The following is a 22,502-nucleotide window of genomic DNA, read 5'->3' as shown; positions in this document are numbered from 1 at the left end:
CCTATCAGATGTTGTCATTTTGTCACGAAGAACACTGGTATTTGATGATTATTACCATAAGTACCACCATGTTGCAGGCATTGTGGTTACAAGTTTCACTCCAATTTTGATTGTTGTCTGTATGACTAGCAATCCGTTGAGCTGTCTAGGGTTATCATTCAGATAAGGTGTCACAACTTTTAATTGCATGGGAACTTTGGGATCCATGGCAGGTGGGCATTGTAAAAAAAACGGATCTTGAGTCGGAAGCTAGCTTGTCCTAATTGTGACCTTAATATGATGATTTTTTTTCCCTGCCAGATTGAGGAGAAATGAAATGGACATCCAAACCGGGGCCAATAATGGATGAGCTGGATGATGTCACAGTATCAATTTTAAATGGTAGGTCATGTGTAGGTATGAAAAAATTTCCATTACTGTGATTTGTCCGCTAAGTAATTAAAATAACTGTATGCTGACACTGATTTCAAAAAGAAGTATTTTACAAATTTGAGACAAAATGTCTAAACTGAATTGCATTTACAATTAATTCTGATAACAGAAATTGGCACAAAACAAACTTGGTTTGACTTGTCAAGTTGAATTAAATTCATTAGTCAAAAAAATGTATGAGTTGTTAAGTTTAAAAGGTTTGTTAATGATTGGACTGTCTTTATAGCTGCCAACATCGATGAAGTCTTGCTCCACACCCTCCGTCGTGAAGATTTGAGAGACCTTTTTCCTGGACCAGAACACTTTCTCAGGAGGAAAAGGATTTGGGCCCTTATTAGTGTAGATGTGATTGGTTACCTACTTTGCTCTGAAAACATCGAACATAACTCTTTTTTTTTTCTTTTTTCCTAATTGGGTCTATTGTTTCTCTCTTGTTCATAATGTTTTGGATCTGGTTTCCTCTTGGCTGAGAATTCCACCGTACCAGACAAGGCTGCCCCGAATGAAGCCAGGAACTGTGTCTTCACCAGGAGGAACATCTCCAATCTGTCCTCAGACATCCACTCCTTTGGTGAAAAGCAGCCCAAAGAGGACCCTCCAGCTTCCTGCTCCTCCACAATACTGGCTGTTGTCGAAACTAGACATGGGCAAACCCCGGCCCGCGGGCCACATCCGGCCCGTTGCGTGTCTCTGTCCGGCCCGCGTGAAGCCAGTCATAACCCCCCAACACCGCACCCCCCAATGAAACTTTGTCGGCACGTAACTTTGCCGAGTTAGTGTAGCGCGATAGCAATAGCGTGCTTCCCCCCCGTCAACGAGGTGTAGGTACAAAATTAGTCCGGGTGCAGAATCGTTCTGGGTGGAAGTGACTGCCGATACGGCAACTCCATTGGGACATACCTCTACATCGCGTTCGAACGTGATATATGGATAGATCGCGGTACGTTTATAGAGTTGCCGTATGTGACGTAATTGGCAGTCGCCTCTGTCCAGTGGGCGAATGCCAACAACGTCACATACGGCAACTCTATTAGGACAAACTACATCGGTTGATTAAGGTTATCTTTTTTTTTCTGTCAATCCCTGGCGTATTTACAGTACTTTGTATTATATTGTATGCACGAAATTCTCTCTCTCTCTCTCTCTTCACATATATGTATATATATATATATATATATATGTACATATATATACGAATGTATGTATTCAACACACACTATCTATCTATCTATCTATCTATCTATCTATATATCTATCTATCTATCACCCGCGAAATAGCGTTTTGACCGTGATCTATCCATATATCACGTTCGACCGCGATGTAGAGGTATGTCCCAATGGAGTTGCCGTATCGGGCAGTCACTACGCCCAGAACGATTCTGCACCCGGACTAATTCTGTACCTACCTACAACCCCCCCTTCCGTGGCCCGCCGACTCGATGCAGGTCTGTCATGTGGCCCGTTGCTAAAAAAGTTTGCCCACCCTCTATACAGACAGTGAGTTGGAGCAAGCTCGTAAGCACTACTTCCAGATGGCCCGCACTGCCAGTGAGGGGAAATGTGTCATGTTCAAAGAGCTGAGATGCAGGCTGGTGAGAAACACTTTCACCAGCATGATTTCTATCTTGAGAGCCAGTCAGCAAGGAGAGGGGGTCCGGTACCCTTCTAAGCATGAAGTCACTGCAATGGCTAAAAGACTAGTGGAGTATTATCCCATGCTGAAGGATTAAGACAAAACAATGAAACATGTAAGTGATTATATTATTTTGCGCACTTAGATTTTGAAGCGTGTGGTTATTTTTGGCTGATACGTTTTTTTATCTGTGCATGTTCACTTTCCATCTTTATTTGTTCTTTCAATGAGTGAAATTTTATTTATCAAGCGAGCACTTACAAGAATCTTCACAAGAGATTCACCAGAGAGGGGCCACAAGAAGAAAAGGCATCGCATTGACTTCTCAACAAGTGACCAAGAAGAAGATCATGATGCAGACTCAATTGGTGGATCAACAATTATTTTGTGTCACACACCAGGGCGCAGTTCTGATAATGGCCACACTTCACATAAGTAGAAACATGTCCATTTTAATAATAATGATAATGTATGAAAGCTAGGCAATGTTTTGATAGTTTTGGATATCATGATATATCACAGGCATTTTTACATTTGAATTGTCATTTGATATATTTTGATGCTCCAAACAATTTCATCCATTTGACTGATTTACTGATTTGTCTCCTCCATTTCATCAGCCAAAGATGGTCTGACAGCACAGGCCAGACATTATCAGACCCTGCAGGAGCTGTACAAGAAACCAAAACCCAACCAAGATGCTGTCTCCCAAATTCTTGACCTGCAGTTTCAAGCAAGAAGATCCTTCATTGATAGTGATGTTCTGAAAGAACAGGACAAGGCCAACAAAGATCCTGGATGCATATCCATGTGTCAAGGATCTTTATCGTGTAAGTGATTAACTTGTTTTGGTTTATGATGAAAAGCAAGCATTTTTGCAGATTTTAACACTGACTTGCATTATAGGCGATGAATGAGCTGCGGCGCATTCTGGATAAGGGCAACAGAAAATTCATTGATGAACTAAAAAAAGAGATGGGTAGACTTCTGCACCAATGTGTAATTTTATGGTGTTTGGAAAAAAAATGAAGTGATGAAGCCACGCATAACGCTGGATGTAGGTGAGTCATTTTGCTGTGTCTCTAATTGACTGTGTAGCTGTTTCCTTGGACATAGGATGGTTTATGTTGCGCTGAATGAATAGATGCAGAATGGTAATACTCTTCATGCTGAAAAAATAAGATTTTTTTTGTGATCAACACAAACCTAATAAGACTCATTTTTAGGAAGACTAACTTTGAACTCAAAGTTGATTTGTTCTATTCCAGTGGAATATTCCATCGCGCTGCTCAGGGCACTCCCCACACTCTTTCCTTCACCAAGTCCACCACCGAAGAAGCTGGGACATGCCAGTGAGGCACTGCTTCATGTCATTCAGGTGAAAGTTTGTTCGCATTTTCTCACATTCAACACTTCATAGTTCCATGCATGGATGTGGCGTTTCCTTCTTCTTTTTCTTTAGCCAACAGAAGATCCCACAATGTACTCGCAGAAGAGGTCTTTCTGCACTTCTGTGTTGCTGTTTGATGGGACCCGCTGTCTCATCTGTCTTGGAGCCACGGAAGACTTGAGTGACGGTCTGCTTCATCTGATGGGTTACTACTATGCCCTGCACCTCACATATCCAAAAGTGTGTGGCTACCCTTCTCTCTGTCATTCAGATAGAAGTGCTACAGGACACTATCCATGAGTGAGACACCACAGCCTCATACAAAAAAGACCATGGCAGAATGGAAAGATTTTATTGGGGAGTAGAGCTGTGTACTAGGCATAGGTAGTGATACACTCCCCTGGTAGTTGTAACTTGAGGGTGGGTGGGAGTCTGTTGGAACAAACATGTTATCAGTGGTGATAGGAACACAACACTATATGCTGTCCCCATACTGTTTTTGTTTTTTTTGTGTCAGGGAATCTGAATCAATATTCAATAATGATGACGGTGAATATTGTAACAACACAACATTACTTGCGTTCTAGAAATGATTGCTTGAGATTGTTTTAAGATGCAATGCCTTAGTGACGTTTTTATTACAAGGCAGTGAAGGCACTGTCAGCAATTTAAGTGAATAAATAGTTGTTGACAATATTAATTCTGTTTGCTGAATTATTTTTTTTGGGGGGGGAATGGGCGTAGGGGGGGTGGATGCTTTGTCTCATTTTGAGAAAAAAAAGCTAATATTGTGAACACTTAAATTAAGAAGAATTGCACTGTTAGTAGGTCTGGTTTTAAGATCTTTTCATTCAAATTAAGAAAGAAGCAAACGTGAAAAAAGAATTGAGAAGCTAGTATCAAGTTTATTTGACTTAGTACAGTCCTTGGAATGAGTGCTTTACTGTTTATTTCAAGAGTTTTCCCATTCTTCAAATGCCTAGATATATCGTCTTATTTTAAGAAATCTTACCAAGTCTAAATATCTTACTGCATTGGCAGATAATTTGACTTGTTTCTAGCCTGTTCTTTCTCAATTTAAGTGTTTATTTCTTAGATATATTTTGCAGTGTGTGGACACCGAGGGGAGCTCTAGAATTGGCTCATTCAACCGACCAACGAGCCAATCAGCAGCGGCGTCACAGGCCCTCCTCCTTCTTTGTTCTCTCTCTCACTTTGACTTCTGCACTGGACAGCCAGGTTTGTGGAGGGAAGGTTGGAACAAAGTAAGGACGGGGTACCCCATACATTCATGTACGTAGAGTCACTAAGTTTTAAACTCACCAGGTTTGTATCGCTTATCGATAACCCTAATGCCATACAAGTCTATGAGGGTCAAATGTCAACTTTGTCCTAGGGACATGGGGCCACTTTCAGGTTCATCAGGATCCTCCTGGACACACCCACACCAAATTTGGGGCTTCAAGCCCATGAGGAACCCCGAAACCCTCACTCTAATTCCAGCCTTATCGCTAACCCTAATGCCATACAAGTCTATGAGGGTCAATGGTCAACTTTGTCCTAGAGACATGGGGCCACTTGCTTTTTCATCAGGAGCCCCCAAGAAGCGCACACGCCAAATTTGGGGCTTCTAGTTCTTGAGGAACCCCGAAACCCTAACCCTAATTTCAGCTAACCCTAGTTTCAGCCTTATCGTTAACCCTAATTCAATGCAAGTCTATGGAGGTCAAAGGTCAAATTTGTCCTAGAGACATGGGGCCACTTTCAGGTTCATCAGGATCCTCCTGGACACACCCATGCCAAATTTGGGGCTTCTAGCCCATGAGGAACCCCGAAACCCTCACTCTAATTCCAGCCTTATCGCTAAACCCTAATGCAGTGCAAGTCTATGAAGGTCAAAGCTCAACTTTGTCCGAGAGACATCAAGTGTTTTTTCATGAATCATTCATAAATGTTAAGAGTTTGCTTTGTGGAGAATTCACAATAAAAATACATTGACACTGTCAAAGATGGACTCAAGCACTATTATTGAACTATACTGTATTTTTTGAGTGATGTGAAGCTTTTGACAAGCGCTGCGCAAAGGAGGCCCATTTGTTTTTGTTTTTTTTCAGGGGGCCCAAAATTCCTGGCGGCGCCCCTGAGCGTTCATCTCCAGCACTAAGGCAGTGGAGCTGCCGGCCACGAGAGAAGAATTAACCAGTCCATTGAAACCATTTGTTTGGTCTAGTGAGTGGCAACAGTCCTTTGAGGATCTTAAGTGCCTTCTCAGCTGTAACCCTGTCCTGTCTGCTCCAAATTTTTCCTCATTGGCTAGAAGCCCCAAATCTAGCGTGGGCACTTCTTGGGGGCTCCTGATGAAAAAGCAAGTGTTCCCATGTCTCTAGGACAAAGTTGAAAATTCACCCCATAGACTTGCATTGAATTAGGGTTAACAATAAGGCTGAAACTAGGGTTAGGGTTAGGGTTAGGGTTAGCTGAAATTAGGGTTAGGGTTTCGGGGTTCCTCAAGTACTAGAAGCCCCAAATTTGGCGTGGGCGCTTCTTGGGGGCTCCTGATGAAAAAGCAAGTGGCCCCATGTCTCTAGGACAAAGTTGAAAATTCACCCCATAGACTTGCATTGAATTAGGGTTAACAATAAGGCTGAAACTAGGGTTAGGGTTAGGGTTAGCTGAAATTAGGGTTAGGGTTTCGCGGTTCCTCAAGTACTAGAAGCCCCAAATTTGGCGTGGGCGCTTCTTGGGGGCTCCTGATGAAAAAGCAAGTGGCCCCATGTCTCTAGGACAAAGTTGAAAATTCACCCCATAGACTTGCATTGAATTAGGGTTAACAATAAGGCTGAAACTAGGGTTAGGGTTAGGGTTAGCTGAAATTAGGGTTAGGGTTTCGGGGTTCCTCAAGTACTAGAAGCCCCAAATTTGGCGTGGGCGCTTCTTGGGGGCTCCTGATGAAAAAGCAAGTGGCCCCATGTCTCTAGGACAAAGTTGAAAATTCACCCCATAGACTTGCATTGAATTAGGGTTAACAATAAGGCTGAAACTAGGGTTAGGGTTAGGGTTAGCTGAAATTAGGGTTAGGGTTTCGGGGTTCCTCAAGTACTAGAAGCCCCAAATTTGGCGTGGGTGCTTCTTGGGGGCTCCTGATGAAAAAGCAAGTGGCCCCATATCTGTAGGACAAAGTTGAAATTTCACCCCATAGACTTGTATGGCATTAGGGTTAGGGTCCAAGATTACACATACACATTTTCTTTTGCTTTTTTGATTTAAGCTCATCGTCTCCAGCTGCAAAGGTACAGAAACCTTTCTGTGTTTTGATGTCGTGTGTGAGAAAACATCACTTTTTTCTGTAAACTTGTGTTATCATTGTCCTTCATTGAAAATGACACAATCTTTCATTTCATTGTTCAGATGCCGAACACCAAGGCATTCCGTCGCTCTCTGGCCATGAAACGACGCCTGGAGCAAAAACGGGATTGGACACCTTTTCCACCTCGGAAGGACTTTGAACGTCGTGAGTACTTCCACGTTCATGATTTCATGTTCTGCCTGTGTTGTTATGTTGTATTCCAAATAAATCTTACAAAAACATATTTAGATTTTTCTTTTTTGTCAATTTACACAGCGCGAAGATGGCCCGTTTTGCTCCTGACTGACAAAACAGTGCAAGTTCGTTCTTAAGGCCCAGCAACCAGACAAGAAGGTATGGGTCGTGATTTTGTCAAGCCACGAGTTTCTTTATTTTTCTGTCTTACGAACGCAGTTTCTCTTCCCGCAGAGTGTTCTGGTGGTGGGAGACTCACATCTCTGTCCACTTGTGGATGGTTTTGTGTTCTCGCCCCGGGCAACAACCTTGAACACGGGCTTGTAACAGACTCCGCCCAGGATTTTGCTGCGCTACTGGCAACTGTGTTGGACCGCTGGCCCAAGGTTTGTTTATCTGCTGTGACAAACAAATTTGAACACATGAATGTCATCGCCACTTTGTTTTATCAATATCAAGTAATTCCATGATCCATAGTTCAATAACATGAATATTCATGAATTTATTTTGCATTTTTATGTTTGTTTGGGTTTTTTTTTTTATACAACTATTTTGTAGGTGTTTGTGCTTGACTTTCCACCTCGCCTGACTGTCAAGCCAGAACTACAAACAGCGCTACGTCAAGTATATCATCGTGTTGCTTGCACGCATGGGTGTGTAAAATACATATTTTTGTTGTATTTTTTTCTCTTCAGTGACACTGTGCTAACAGATATTTCTTAGAATTGTGTGATTACATAATTGATTATGTGACACTTCTTCCAGGTTTAACATTTGTGTATATGGCCGATCACCTCCCCCTTCGTCAGCTGTACATGGTGGTGTTATGATGGTTTAAGTTTTGCCTTCTTCAGCCTTACTTGCTCTTCATTTGATTTGACAAATATGTGTTAACATGTTGTTTTCTGTTCAGGTGCACCTCAGGACTGATTTTGGTGGAGCTTCTGCATGCTGGATGCTCCATCAGCTCGCACCCCCTTCACCTAGGCCAGGGGTGTTGTGCCACAACCAATCATCGCCCAGGGTGTCTCCCAGAGTGGTTGTGACAGGTCCTGTCTACATGCCAGTGTATGGACCTGCTCCTGAATGGACTCTTGTTGGACAGGAGGTTGAGGTAACCTGTTCATCCCTCTTTTTTTTTTTTTCCCCCAATCTTGTATTTGTCAAACAGTGCAACTTTTTATTTTAAAAATGAACACTTATCCTAAGTTGACTCTAATTTCCTCTCCTCTTTTTTTTTATAGACAGTACCAACAGCTGTTGAGACTGCATTTCACACAGACATCCCGTCCAATCCTGTGTGGTTCAGTGAGGCTGTGCTGCTGGACCACATGGAGACCGTCGTGGAGTCATCTGGCAGGGTTTCCCCAGCTGCCACGGTAACATTCACACAATTATTCATACACTTATCAACTAGGGGTGGGTGAAAAAAAAAATCAAGATTGCAATATATTGTTGTGCTTTCTGTCGCAATAAATAATCGATACACTGACGGCAAATATCAATATTTTTTTCCAAACACCACCTGTCCACCTGTCCCGGGAAAGACAAAATCTCTCCCGGGACACAATTTGTCCCGTTTTTTAGGGAAAATGACAAAACCTCATTTAATTTCCGTCTGTGGTCTAGATAGGCTTGCCAACCCTCCCGTAAAATACGCGATTGTCCCATATTTGGCAACTAAAAAGCCTGTCCCGTAATGAACTGATGGGGGACGCACTTCACTTTGTCCCGTATATTTTGGGGACGCGGTTATTTATTTATTTATTTTGTCTGCATCATTTTTTATTGATTTTCAGAATCGGGGCAGTGAAAGGATTTTTTTCCCTCTTTCATCTTCCCGTCGGTTTGTATATCCCAAGTCCCCAAGTTGAGATAAGACAAGTTGCTACTGACTTTACATTACCAGAAAGCACTGTCCTTGTTTACATGAAAGTTATTAATGTTCATGCACTTTAATATGTTTGCTTGTGCGGTGCACGTTTGTTTGTACATTATACAAAGTTTTGGAATAAATGCAAGATCACAGGCATTTTCCTTTTTATGGGTATTTTTTTCTTTTTCAGTCACATATCGTCTGCAAAATTTCGAAGATATCGAAGATATCGTGTGTCGTGATGTTGTCATTATCGTGGGCAGAATATCGTCACAGTATCGAATCGTGGGTTAGCCGTATCGCCCCAGCCCTATTATCAACACAAGATCACATATGTACAGTACATGTACAGTTTAATTAGTGTGTTACTTTGTTTATGAATTAATTTCTTTATGTTCTTCCAGATGTCCAGCCTGAGACGTGGATCAGCACGCGTTGCCTCAAAAACCAAAACACACAAACAAACACAGACATGTTGGTATTTGGGATATGTGTATTTCATTGTGTGCATCTTTGTGATAGGACAATAAATGCAGTTCTTTAAACGTTACTTTGTGTCCTTGTATTTGCAGGTGTGGGCAACACGTTCAACTGTCCACATGACTGAGTCTGCCTCCAGCAATGTCACAGCAGTGCAGCAGGTTTGTACTTATTCATTTCCACTTCATCACCTGTGTGTGTTTTCTAGGCTTTACACCGATCTTATCGACTGTATCGGATCGGCCGATATTTGGCATTTTTTGAAACGTTCATGATCGGGCGTCATGTCATGAATCACCGATCAATGACGTCATGGTCGTGTTGAAACTTTTTTAATCTGTCTCATTTCCTCCAAAGTAGTTTCACAGCATCGACATGTTTATTTGTTTGTATCCGAGTGTTATGTAAATCTATAGATTTGGGTTTACATTGTTGTCAGTTCCTTTTGTCTGCTGTATGTCCGTTTGGGCACTAGATGGCGCAGTAGATCCTAAGTTCCCTTTTTTTTGCTTGTTCCAGGTGCGGAAAGGTGATTGGCTGGTGCCAATATTTAAGGAGGAGGACTTCAACACCTCGGTCTCTTTGTCCTTCTCCCAGCTCCCAACCAGAGGCCATGTGCCGCAGCAGCAGCATTCTGTGTTCAGCCATCAATTCTGTTTTGTAATCTATTTCAGTTCCCTTTGTGTCCACGTAGCCCGTAGGGGAGGGAAGCCATTTGTGTTGTGACCCTTTTCTCCTGTGTTTTAGTTGAGGAGGTTAGTTTGACTGTCATTTATTTGATTGTTTTCTTCATAAGTAAGATCCATAAGAGAGCCATTTTGTTTGTTGTTTTGGCCATGCCCTCCCTGACGCCAGAGCAACGATGGTGACGTTTAATAAAAACCATCCTGTGGACGAAGCACCTTTGTCTAATTTGAGAGCTGGGAGAAGGGGGGGAGCCTTTATGTTGTGTCCTGGTTCCCCCTAGGCCGGGGCATAACACCGAGAGCTAATGGTTCATGATTCAAAAACCTTCATTTTCGTCTTCGTGCCTCTTCCTGTTTTGAGTACTGTCGCTATGTGACGGACAATAAAGTTTCTTTGAATCTGCAATATATGCAACGCTACAGTACCTCGTGGGGGAACTTTGGCAAAAAATTTCAACACCACAAATTTAATCAGGCACTTGGAAAAGATACACACGGAGGAGCATGTTGAGTTCAAGAAACACGCGGAGAAAGAAAAAGAAAAGCAAACTCTGAAACGGATGCTAAAGCAAACAACTTTAGACGGTGCTCGTGAGAAGGCAAGGGGTGTACAGAAACAAGTATTTATTGCCCCTAACGTGATCGGATCGGTGATCGGTGATCGGTTTATTTAAACTCACTGATCGGTGATCGGCACAAAAATCGTGATCGTGTAAAGCCTAGTGTTCTGTGTTCACAAGAAAAACGCATATAAAAAAAAAGGTGCGCAAAAGCAGGGTAGTGACAGAATTGATGGGCATTATTGATATCTGCCGCGTGTGTACCTGCACATGCATGCTTATTAAGAGACAAAGTTGTAGTCCTATACGCTACTCTGGGCTTCTCTCACTGCCGTCCCCAGCCGTTAGTAAGTCCCCGAAGCCCTGCCAGTCTTTTCCAATAGAAGTTGTGTCGGTCCCTCGCACCTCCAAACCTCTTATACTGTGCAAATCTCCAATAGATCATAGTAACCTAGTTCGAATAGATTGTAGAAATAAGGGGGCTCCAGGGGCTCCCACAAACAAAATGGTGAAATGTGGCCTTCTTAACATTAGGTCTCTACATTCCAAGGCAGTTTTAGTTAATGATTTGATTAGTGAACATAGTGTTGATATTTTCGGCCTCACAGAGACATGGCTACGTCAAGATGAATATTTTAGTCTTAATGAAGCCACTCCTCCTAGTCATATTAATACTCATAAGGCTCGTGATAGTGGTCGAGGAGGTGGCGTTGCAGCTATTTATAATTCCAATTTGTTAGTCAATCTCAAGGCTCATTCTATTTATAGTTCATTTGAGAGTTTAGCGATGTCTATTTCGTTGTCACCTGATAGGCAGGCAGATTCCGTTGAATTCATTGTTGTCTACCGTCCCCCCGGTCCATATTCTTCTTTCTTAGATGAATTTTCAGAGTTTTTGTCTACTTTAGCATTGACTAAAGACAAGATCATAGTGATTGGAGATTTTAATATTCATGTCGACATTGAGAGTGACAGTCTGAGTTCTCATTTCAAATCTATCCTCGACTCCTTAGGCTTCCTTCAAGTTGTGAATGTACCCACTCATAAGCATAGTCATACTTTGGATCTTGTGCTCACTTTTGGACTTGGTGTAGAGCAGCTGACAATCTTTCCCCGAAACGACGTTTTGTCTGACCACTTTCTGATCACTTTCGGCTTTATTGTAGCGGATCACATTCCCCAAGCAAGGTCTATAATGAGTAGAAACATTTCGGACTCTGTTGTTGCTGAATTTAAGGAGAGGCTTCCTGATCTGCTTGATGCCCTTGTACCTCTTGACATGCTTCCGGCCTCTCCCCCCACCCACTTGACTGATCTTGATCTGGACTCCTTGACAGATCGCTTTTCTTGTATTCTGAAATCAACATTGGATGATCTTGCCCCTTATAAGGTAAGTATGAAAAGGCAGGATCGATCAGCCCCTTGGTTTACTTCCTCTACTCGCAAATTAAAACAAAATTTGCGAAGGCTTGAGAGAACTTGGCGTTCGTCAAAAACAGCTTCATCCTTCAAGACTTGGCAGGATTGCTTTAGGTCCTATAAAAAGGCCCTGCGTATCAGTAGAACTTCCTACTTTTCTGCTCTTATTGACTCTAACAAGAACAACCCAAAGTTTTTATTTAGTACAGTTGCTAAGCTGACGAGGAGCCATCAGTGTGTTGAGCCATGCGTCCCTACTGGCCTGTCAAGCAACGATTTCCTGAACTTCTTCCAGCAAAAAGTAGAAGGTATCAGAACTGAGATTGGGAATTCCTCGTCTTCTTTGTCTTCTTTGTCTTCCACAGGTCACATGGCAGATCTTTCTCAACATGGCAACCCCAGTGTGTATTTCGGGAGTTTTCAGCAAGTTGGACTCTCGGAACTTGATTCTCTTGTCTCCTCTGCTAAGTCGACCACCAGTCTTCTGGACCCAATTCCAACCAGGCTTCTCAAGGAGGTTTCCCCATTGCTTCATTGTGTCATTCTTAGAATTATTAATCACTCTCTATCAACAGGTTTTGTCCCTCATGCTTTCAAGGTGGCTGTAATCAAGCCTCTGATCAAAAAACCCAATTTGGACTCGAGTGTGCTTTCAAATTATAGGCCAATCTCGAACCTTCCGTTTCTCTCCAAGATCTTAGAAAAAGTTGTTGCTAGGCAGCTTGTGGACTTCTTGAACGACAACAATCTACTTGAGGCTTTTCAGTCTGGCTTCAGAGTTGGTCACAGCACTGAAACTGCATTGCTTAAGGTAAGTAATGACCTCTTGTGTGCATCTGACAAAGGTCTTCTCTCTGTTCTGGTCCTCCTAGATCTCAGTGCAGCATTTGATACAGTTGACCACAGCATTCTTCTTAGGAGATTAGAAGATACTATCGGCATCAAGGATCGCGCCTTGGACTGGTTTGGATCTTACTTGTCTGACCGTTTTCAGTTTGTTCATGTTCATAATCATTCGTCAGAACGTAGGAGGGTTAGTCATGGTGTCCCGCAAGGATCTGTACTTGGGCCACTCCTCTTCAACATCTACATGTCACCTCTTGGTGACATCATCAGAAAGCATAGCATCAGTTTCCATTCTTACGCAGATGACACACAGTTGTACTTTTCTTTTAAGGCAAACGAGGCTCATCAGTTGGCCAAATTGGAATCTTGTCTTCGTGATGTCAGAACTTGGATGACACAGAATTTCCTGTTGCTTAATTCCGACAAAACTGAGGTCATTATATTTGGATCGCGAGAGAGTAGGGACAGAGTTTTTGATGGACAAAGTGGTCTATTTGGTACTACACCCAGTTCTACCGTGCGGAACCTAGGAGTCACTTTTGATCAGGACCTGACCTTTAATTCTCATATACAGAATGTAGGGAGGTCAGCTTTCTTCCACTTAAGAAACATTGCCAAAATTCGAAGTTTTTTGTCCTTCAAAGATGCGGAAAAAATAATCCATGCTTTTGTTACGTCTAGGCTAGATTACTGTAACTCGGTACTAGCAGGATGCCCAAATTCATCCCTTAGGACATTACAGTTAATCCAAAACTCCGCGGCACGATTGTTAACCGGAACTAGAAGGAGGCAGCATATTACTCCAATTTTAGCTTCCTTGCATTGGCTGCCTGTCATATTTAGAATTGAATTTAAGATTCTAGTTTTAACTTACAAAGCTCTTCATTCTCAGGCTCCTTCTTATATTAGGGAACTCATTGAACTTTATCATCCTCCAAGAGCCCTTCGCTCTGAGGATTCAGGTCTTTTAGTTATCCCAAAATTTTCTAGAGTTAGATCAGGAGGTAGGTGTTTCAGTTTCCTGGCACCTCTATTTTGGAACCATCTTCCAGCCTCGGTGAGGGGGGCAGACACAGTTAGTTTATTTAGGAGTAGACTTAAGACTTTCCTTTTTCTTAAAGCTTATAGTTAGACTCATCCACTGTCAGTTAAGCTGCTGTAGGCTTACGCCGTGGAGGGAGATCTTTCGCTTCCGTTACAGGGATCGTTGCTCTGTGCAGGCGGAACCTTTATCACTCTCCTCACCCAATCAATCTTTTACTCTATCCACTCTGTCCAAGCTCTCATTATGCTTTGTACAGTATGCTCGATATGCATGATACTGCCGCAGTCTCTGTGTCCCCGGCAGTTGATGACCACTGCGCCAGGAGCTGGATTGTGCTGTCCTGGGGGTCTTGCTGTCATCGCTTCATCCCACCGCCACGCTTAAGACCTGGACTAGTCCTATCGGCAGATTGTCCATCGAGCTAGGCTCTTGCCTTCCAAAGCATGGACACTTACACTCCACATGGACAGCAGCCTTGAATTAGTTCCTATTTTTTGTGTTTATATCCGTTTTGCCTGGTTGGTGTATCTGTTTTTCACTCTGTCCTGTCTGCCACCCTGGCTCACTCTGCTCCTTTCTCTCTTTCTCTGTCTCTCCTCTATCTTTCTACTTCACCCCAACTACTCATAGGCAGATGATGGCCCTCTGGAGTCTGGTTCTGCCCTAGGTTTCTTCCCACAGGGGAGTTTTTCCCAGCCACTGTCGCATCTTGCTTGCTCCGGGGGCCCGGTTGGTTCTCTCTGATTGTATAAAGCGCTTTGAGACGCCTTTGGCTGTGATTTAGCGCTGTACAAATAAAAGTTTATTATTATTATTATTATTATTAACACACGGGTACTGTGGAATATATTTTTTACTCACTTAAAGTGGGAACTGCATTGCACTCAGTGTTGAGCAGCTCCCCCTGGTGTTAAACTGAAGAAGTGCAATACACTCAGGCAAAAGTTGAAGTGCGGCCCATATTCTATTCTATTTATAATATTTGTTGCGGGCCAATTAAAAATGGACTGCGGGCCGCAGTTGGCCCGTGGGCCGTAGTTTGGACACCCCTGCTCTAAAGCATCGTATTAAGGTGACAGTGTCATTGTATGGGCATTGCGTATGACAATGTCCATTGTTTGTATTATTGATTTACTGCACTACTGTGCTAAGGTGGTAGGCCAAGTGCTAAATCTGGCCTCCAACATGCTTTTTACTCTTTCACAGATGACATACTCATCATTTCGGTTCTGAACAGTCATGAACATGAATCACAAAACATATTTTGTTTTTTGTTTTTGTTTTTTCATGTATCACTTTAACAGAGACAACACCATCTGTAATTACTATGTTTGGTTGCATTTCCCTGGCAGGCAAAGATAGATGGAAGAGACATCCTTCTGGGTAGAAGATGGGACTGGCTTGTCTGTGGATGGTGGAGGCTCGCTGGGCTCATCAATCCGTCCATCCATTCACCTTGTTCGTCTCATCTTGACTGCAGCACGCCACTGTGGAGGCTTGACATAACACATAGATTAATAACAGAAAAGTAAAATGTGACTTATGGTGTATTATTTAGTGTGCTTCAGTTGTAATTCTCATAATAATGACTGTTTTGCTGGCTTCACACAACATATATATAATTGGCCTGTCTTAGTTAAAAGCCCACTCACCACGACAAGGTGCACGCCAAGAGTGGGAACACAAACACAGACCAGAAACGAACAGGACAAATCCAGACAAGACTACAAAAAACACAAACACAAATATCAATCACTTTGACCACTATCTTTTTTCACAAGAACTTTTATTTCTTTACAAATTGAACCTTAGATTGTGTCACAACAAACTAAATAAACCCTTGAAACAGCCAACAAAACATGAAACAACAACACTTCATCAATATTATAATGAGTATCCTCATAAATGATTTCAAGATAACTTTGAACCCTTTCTCACAAAAACATTTTTACGTCTGCCGTAACGATTATCAGGGTTTTTTTCATGTGAATATTTTAACATTGAACATGTTAACTGAACAATCAATGTAAAATCCCTTCATTGACGAAATGAAAATATAAATAACGTGTGTGTGTGTGTGTGTGTGTGTGTAAATGCCTTTGTAAATATTTGTAATATTTTTTTTTTTTAACTTCCAGGTCAGAACTTGTTTTCCATAATACAAGCTAACGTTTGGTTGTTGTTGTTTTTTTTAACAATAAGACAAAGCCAGGTGCAAGGAATGGACCCATGTAAAGGTTGTTTTACACAACAGAATGCGACTAACTATTGACTACTAGTACTACTAATAAGACTACTAATAGTACATGAGTACTACTATTCAATCAATACACACAACACACAGTATGGTTTACACTACTGATGGTAAACGTGGACCAGCTTGGTGAATTTATTTCGAACATAATCTTTCTTTCAAGATTCTGTCTCTCTCTTCGCCAAATGGTGCATCCTAATTGTACAATGAATGCTGGGTGCCATTTTTACCAAGGTGTGCACGTGGTTGTCATCCACCGTGGTTTCAAACACGTGGTTGTGCAGCCCTGGGAAAAGATTTTTGCCAGCACTGTAGCTTAGGACTTCCTTTGTGATAGCTGTTGCGAAGCCATGACCCTTGGGAATCCTGCCTGGGGATGTTTTCAAAAGTCTTGTGTACAAATAGTCCTGTACAGACAGCAATTATTCCTGCTGATGGCTTCTGCAAACCTCCCTTGTTTTTCAAGAGAAGGAAGGGACGGACTGTGGAATCAGATGTTAGTGCGTCATGGCAAGGAATGCAGTTATGTCTAACTTTATTTTTTTTCACTACAAAGCCAGAAATGTAAGTGATAACAGCCTCTTTGTACTCAGACACTATTTCTACATTTGGGCAGATGGGATAATCATGCTCAGTCTCGGGTTGATCAACAGGTTTCAGGTCAAATCTACGGCCTGTGCTTACAGAGGCAGGTGTTGCTTCCAAAATGGTGGTGCCATCTCCAATAATGCAATTGCCTGTTGCAGTGCTGACCTGATGCTTCACCAGCAGACGCTTGTAAGCAGCTTTAAACTGTGTGGCTGTGGGATTGTTGTTAAAGTCACCACGTGCTCTGACAGAGGAGAAGAAAAGCTCTAGATGATCTGACTAAGCTTGTACGTCAACAGATAGCGGCATGGGACACCAGACCTTTCCACCAGCTCTTGGAAAATGATCAGCACACTTCTGAAACTGGCAATAAAGCCTATGATGCAGGTCTTGCGCTTTCCAGAATGCAAAGGTGTTCCGTTGTCATCTTTGAGATCCAGAAGAAGACTTTCAGCTTTAAGCAGGATTTTTTTTCTGCACGCTCCTTGTTTGATGTTCTCATTGGTGCTTCGTCTCCTTTACCCAGAAGGTTCCTGCTGTTGAGTGCATCAAAAGCCGCATCAATGGTTCTCAAGAGATTGACCGTCTCCTCACATCCTTTAAACTGTGGCTGTTTGTTGCGGTACTCCAGAGCATCAACCACACTGCTGCTGAAAACTTGACTTGCAGGTTTTACTTTCATTTTCTGCCTTTTCCACCGTTTGTGTGCCATCTTTAACTTGTTTCCTAATCTCAGTCCTTCCAACTCTTGAAGTTTGTTAAGCTCCACTATATATTTCCACTTGACTTTACCTGTTGTTGTTTGTAGTGAAGTTGCTTCAGCAAGAGTGTTCCTAAGCAGCTTCATCATGGGGCACACATCTAAAACTACATGGACCACTTGTGAGGTATCAGCAGGATTAGTAAATGAGGGCCTCATTGAATTTACATTTAAATCTGCTCCAAGAGTATGGGCTGAAATATGTGCCACCAGAAACTGAATTTGAATCATTTATATTTGAATTTGAATAGCTAAATGCGAATATTTGAATTAATATTTTGAATTTGAATCACATCATTTCAAATTGTATTTTTAAATTTGAATCATTGCATTGAAAAACTGTATTTGAATAGTAAAATTTGAAATTGAAATTCAATTAAAAAAAAAATGATTGTCACTGAAAATCCAACTGTCTAGACATTGACACTGACTTGGACCACAAGGAGAAATCGTTAATAATCGTTAATAGTAGTGAGTTGAACCGGAACACCGGTCCATCAACGTAAGTGTACAAAAGTAAGTGCTGATTGGCCGAAGAGGAGTCCTGTGTATCTGAGCTTGATTGCTCTTCCCCTTCATCCTCCAAGCACCCGGATGTCTGTCACAGTAAATTGAAACTGAATTTTGAGATCTGAACTTGAATTGTGAGAACTGAATATGAAGAAGTCTAGACAGTTGGATTTTCAGTGACAATCAATTTTTTTTTATTGAATTTCAATTTATCTTTTAATATTCAAATACAGTTTTTCAATGCAATGATTCAAATTTAACAATACAATTTCAAATGATGTGATTCAAATTCAAAATTTTAATTCAATTATTCGCATTTAGCCATTCAAATTCAAATATCAATGATTCAAATTCAGTTTCTGGTGGCACATATTTCAGCCCATACATGCGCCCTTAACATGGCAAAATGGCAAGATGGGCCATCACATGTCAAACACACTGTGCGAACTCCAGGATTTTTAAGTCTTTGAAGGCATCGCTGATTATGTTTACATGCTCTCCCACTGTCAGTGCATCAATAAAGAAATAGGCAAGAGGGAATTTCCAGAAACTAAAAATGGTTGGGACAGCTGTTGAAGTTAGGCACTTTTTCTCACCTGGGAGAGGCTCCAGCAGACCCCCGTGACCCTGAATAGGAATAAGCGGGTATAGAAGATGAATGAATGAATGAATGAATGAATAAAAATGGTTGGGACAGCTGTTGAAGTTAGGCACTTTCTCTCACCACGCAAAATGAAAGATTTCTCCTCAAAGTGAAGAGCACACAGCCTGGAGTTGTCATTGGGTGTCCAGTTTTTTCTTCTCACATTTTCCACCCATTTGTGCAACCTTTTTCTGTCCCCAAAAGGAAAGCTGTAAAAAGCAAAACATTCCAAAAACAAATGTACAATATTTTCTTGTGTAATTTAACATATTTAAATCATTTAAGCTTGAACACAATGCAGACAGTTGTGCAGAAAGTTTAGTGCTAGCTAAAATACATCAGCAATCCATTACCTAGAATTGGTTTTCCTTAAACTGATGTACAGGATGACTAATCTGACTTTGATGGGCAAATTTGACAACAGAATATGATTATGAAGCACTAAAACACAGGACCACAAAACAATTAAAGGCATGATGAAATAATGATATGCTTTGTTAAATGAAATAAAATGGCATTTTCAACTGCCCGGACCTGGGACCTTTCTGTGTGGAGTTTGCATGTTCTCCCTATGTCTGCGTGGGTTCTCTCCGGGTTCTCCGGCTTCCTCCCACACTCCAAAAACATGCACGTGAGGTCAATTGAACATTCTAAATTGTCCGTAGGTGTGCATGTGAGTGTGAATGGTTGTTTGTCTCTATGTGGCCCTGCGATGAACTGGCGACTTGTCCAGGGTGTCACCCTGCCTTCGCCCTAAGACAGCTGGGATAGGCTCCAGCAGACCCCCGTGACCCTGAATAGGAATAAGCGGGTATAGAAGATGAATGAATGAAATCTTTATTGAATGAATGACACATTTTATTTCACTCGTGGTTTATGTAATTATTATTTTTTGCTCCATAGCTTTCATGATTCAGCATTACATGTTAAGCGTGATGAATTGCATGAAAAGAGAGAGCACTCGCTGATAAATTAACATGGTGTGCTGTTTAATTCCATGAGGAAGACAAAATATTTGCAAATTTGTGTTAGCTACACACACACGGACGTACTGACGTAAAAACGTCAGTGGCATAAAAGTGCCTTACAGTCATTTCATTAATCATTCTTACCGAAGTAACGTGGGTCATTTGCACCCTTTGCCTGTTGATCGGGTGACACAGTTAATTGCAGCACAGGTCGGCATTTTCTCGAACACTGTAGTGAAGCCAAAAGTTGACCGGTCGACAGGTGCAAGAGAAAGGGAGGACCTTTCAAGATCGTTCAGTTTTTATTTTTTATTTTTTAGTTCTGATGAAATAAATAGACCAATCATTTCATTACTTTGTCTGCTTTCCAAAGAGGTTATTGATTAAAAAATATGTGTGGCAGTGCTGTTATGGTCCATAGAGAGTTGCTTCAAAGAATTATTATTTATTATTCAGTTCATTGCTCACTTGTTTAATACACAGATAATAGTATATTATTATAATAATACCTTTTTTTTTTATTATTATTATTATTATTATTATTATTATTATTATTATTATTATTAATAATAATAATAATAATAATAATAATAATAATAATAATAATAATAATAATAATAAATCATTATTATTTATAAAATTTCCAAACAACAATCGTCAGTTGTTCCGTATAAAATACATTGATTTCCACGTTGAATTTTGTACGGTTCGTGAGCGCGCACGTCTGTCAGTGACGGTCTCCACACTGACACAACTGCGCATGCTCTATTATCCCATCAATGCGGAAGTCAAAAAGTTTTTGGGAGCCATGCGCTGGGTGAGCAACTTCATTGAAAGGAATGGAACGCCATCTTGGACTCTGGGGGCTTGCCGCACTGTCACGCAGGTTGTGACGTAGCGGGCCAGCGACGCCGACAGGTATGATGTGAATGATTGACAGCTACCATTCGTTCCCGTTAGCAAGGGGATTAAAAACAAACAGACACCATAATGGCATCAAAAAGGAGTTATCCCAGCGGTGCGGAAAAACGGAAGGAAAAGAAAACCGATCAAGAAAAACTTGCAAAGGGGAAATGTAAGTTATTTGTTTGTGATGTGGGCTGGAGAGGTGGAGGTGAAACGCTGTTGTCCCCCCCCCCCAAGTTTGTTTATTTGTCCTGCTAGCCAGCTAGCTAGCTAGCATTGGATAAATGTTAGCTGGCTGGCTAATATTTGTTCGTCATGAATCAGCGTTTTTGTTTGTTTTATGAAAGTTGACCATGGGAATGAGTGATTGACTCCACACCCGTTTATTCACATTCTAACAGGGAGGGAGGGCATGTTGTTGTAGTTGTTGTTACTGCGGTCAAGTGAGCCGCCGTTCGTCCTCGCGCAGTCAAGCCAGCCGCTTCTACATTTTCATTGCGCCCGTGTTGCCGTACTTACTGCGAGAGTCCACTGAGAAAGTCAGCGCTAGTTCAATGGCAAGCGCGTTAACTTCCGGTTTTAAAATTAAGTATCTCTCTCTCTCTCTCTCTGAATTTTTTTTTGTTTTGTTTCAATTTTTACTGTTCAATAACATCAAATTGATCCATAGGTTCTGACAATGATTTGTACAGTTGACCTGAGGAACACCATGACTACATCCTCAGTTATTTTCAAAGATTTTTACTGTAGCATTTTGGAGATATTAAGCCTCAAAGTTGTTGTTTTTTAGCTTTTCAAACAGGCAAAAACGACCTTGTATCCCATTTTTACTGTATAATAAAATACAATTGCTCCATAAGTTCTGACAATGGTTGGTACAGTTGACGGGTGGTATCCCTCTTTTTTTGGTTTTAGTTTGCTGTGTTGTCGCTACCCAATTTTGACTGCCCACTGGGATGTGCACGTGTGATTGGGGTGACTCCCTTGGGCTTCCGTCCCCATCCAACCTGCTCCGCTATATCTAGGTGGCCTCAGCTCTGAACACCATCATCACATCCCGTGAGTCGTCTTGTTTCTGTTGCCCCCCCCCCCCCCCCCCCCTTGTGTGGTGTCAGCCTGTCCTGCTTTTGTTTTTTAAGTGTTGGTCTGTTTGTTCCTTTTATTTTTAAATGTTGAATAAAAGTTGGTTTGATATTTTAAACATTCTGAACCACGTCTCCTACTCCTTCCTCGTAGAACTTACCTGTGTGCCTAATTATTACTTTTGTGTTTAGTAGAACTCCCTGGGTGAAATTCCCAGGGTGGCGTTGTCGGTTCCTTTTCATTTTGTTAAATTCCCAATATTAAATCTTGCTTTATCAGATAGCCATAACCACTCTCATCGCCACAGGATATTTGAGTCATACTGTCGTGTCTACTTCCCAGTCTCAATAAACATGTTCACCACTGCTGCTTCTTAAATGGAGGTTTGTCTGGGTTTTTCCCTTTTTAGAAGCAAGCCACATATTTTGTGTCTTTCCACCACAAGACATTGGCTTTTGTCACTCTCTTCGTCGTATTGGGAAAAAGTGGCATATCGGACTTTCCCGCCGCGAGTCGCTCGTCAACATACTGCTGTGAAAGAGGGGTGACGTCACAGAACGCGAGGTGCATTTAGGTGCTGCTGCGTAAAACTAAAAGATTTTCCTGGGCAAATATTCATTTGACAGACGTAAACGAAGTGAAATATGACTTCAATTTAAGTTTGTTTTAGTTTGTTTTTATAAACACACAAAAAAGTTTGAGTTAGTTATCGTTTTTGAAAAAAGTTCTTGACTTCTACTTTAGAGATATTGATGACGAGTTGTTGTATATAAACGGTGTGACTATGTGGTTCGGCAAGCGGTGGTGCTGTCTGTACATAGCTTAGCAAACGGCTAGCGCTAGCACCCCCTTTCAATGCCAGAGTGAAAAGATCCACACGGA

This window comes from Nelusetta ayraudi, unplaced genomic scaffold (assembly GCF_046127955.1).
Source record: "Nelusetta ayraudi isolate G7.1 ecotype Tasmania unplaced genomic scaffold, CSIRO-AGI_Nayr_v1 ptg000045l, whole genome shotgun sequence".
Lineage (NCBI taxonomy): Eukaryota > Metazoa > Chordata > Actinopteri > Tetraodontiformes > Monacanthidae > Nelusetta > Nelusetta ayraudi.
Note: the sequence above shows the minus strand (reverse complement) of the source record.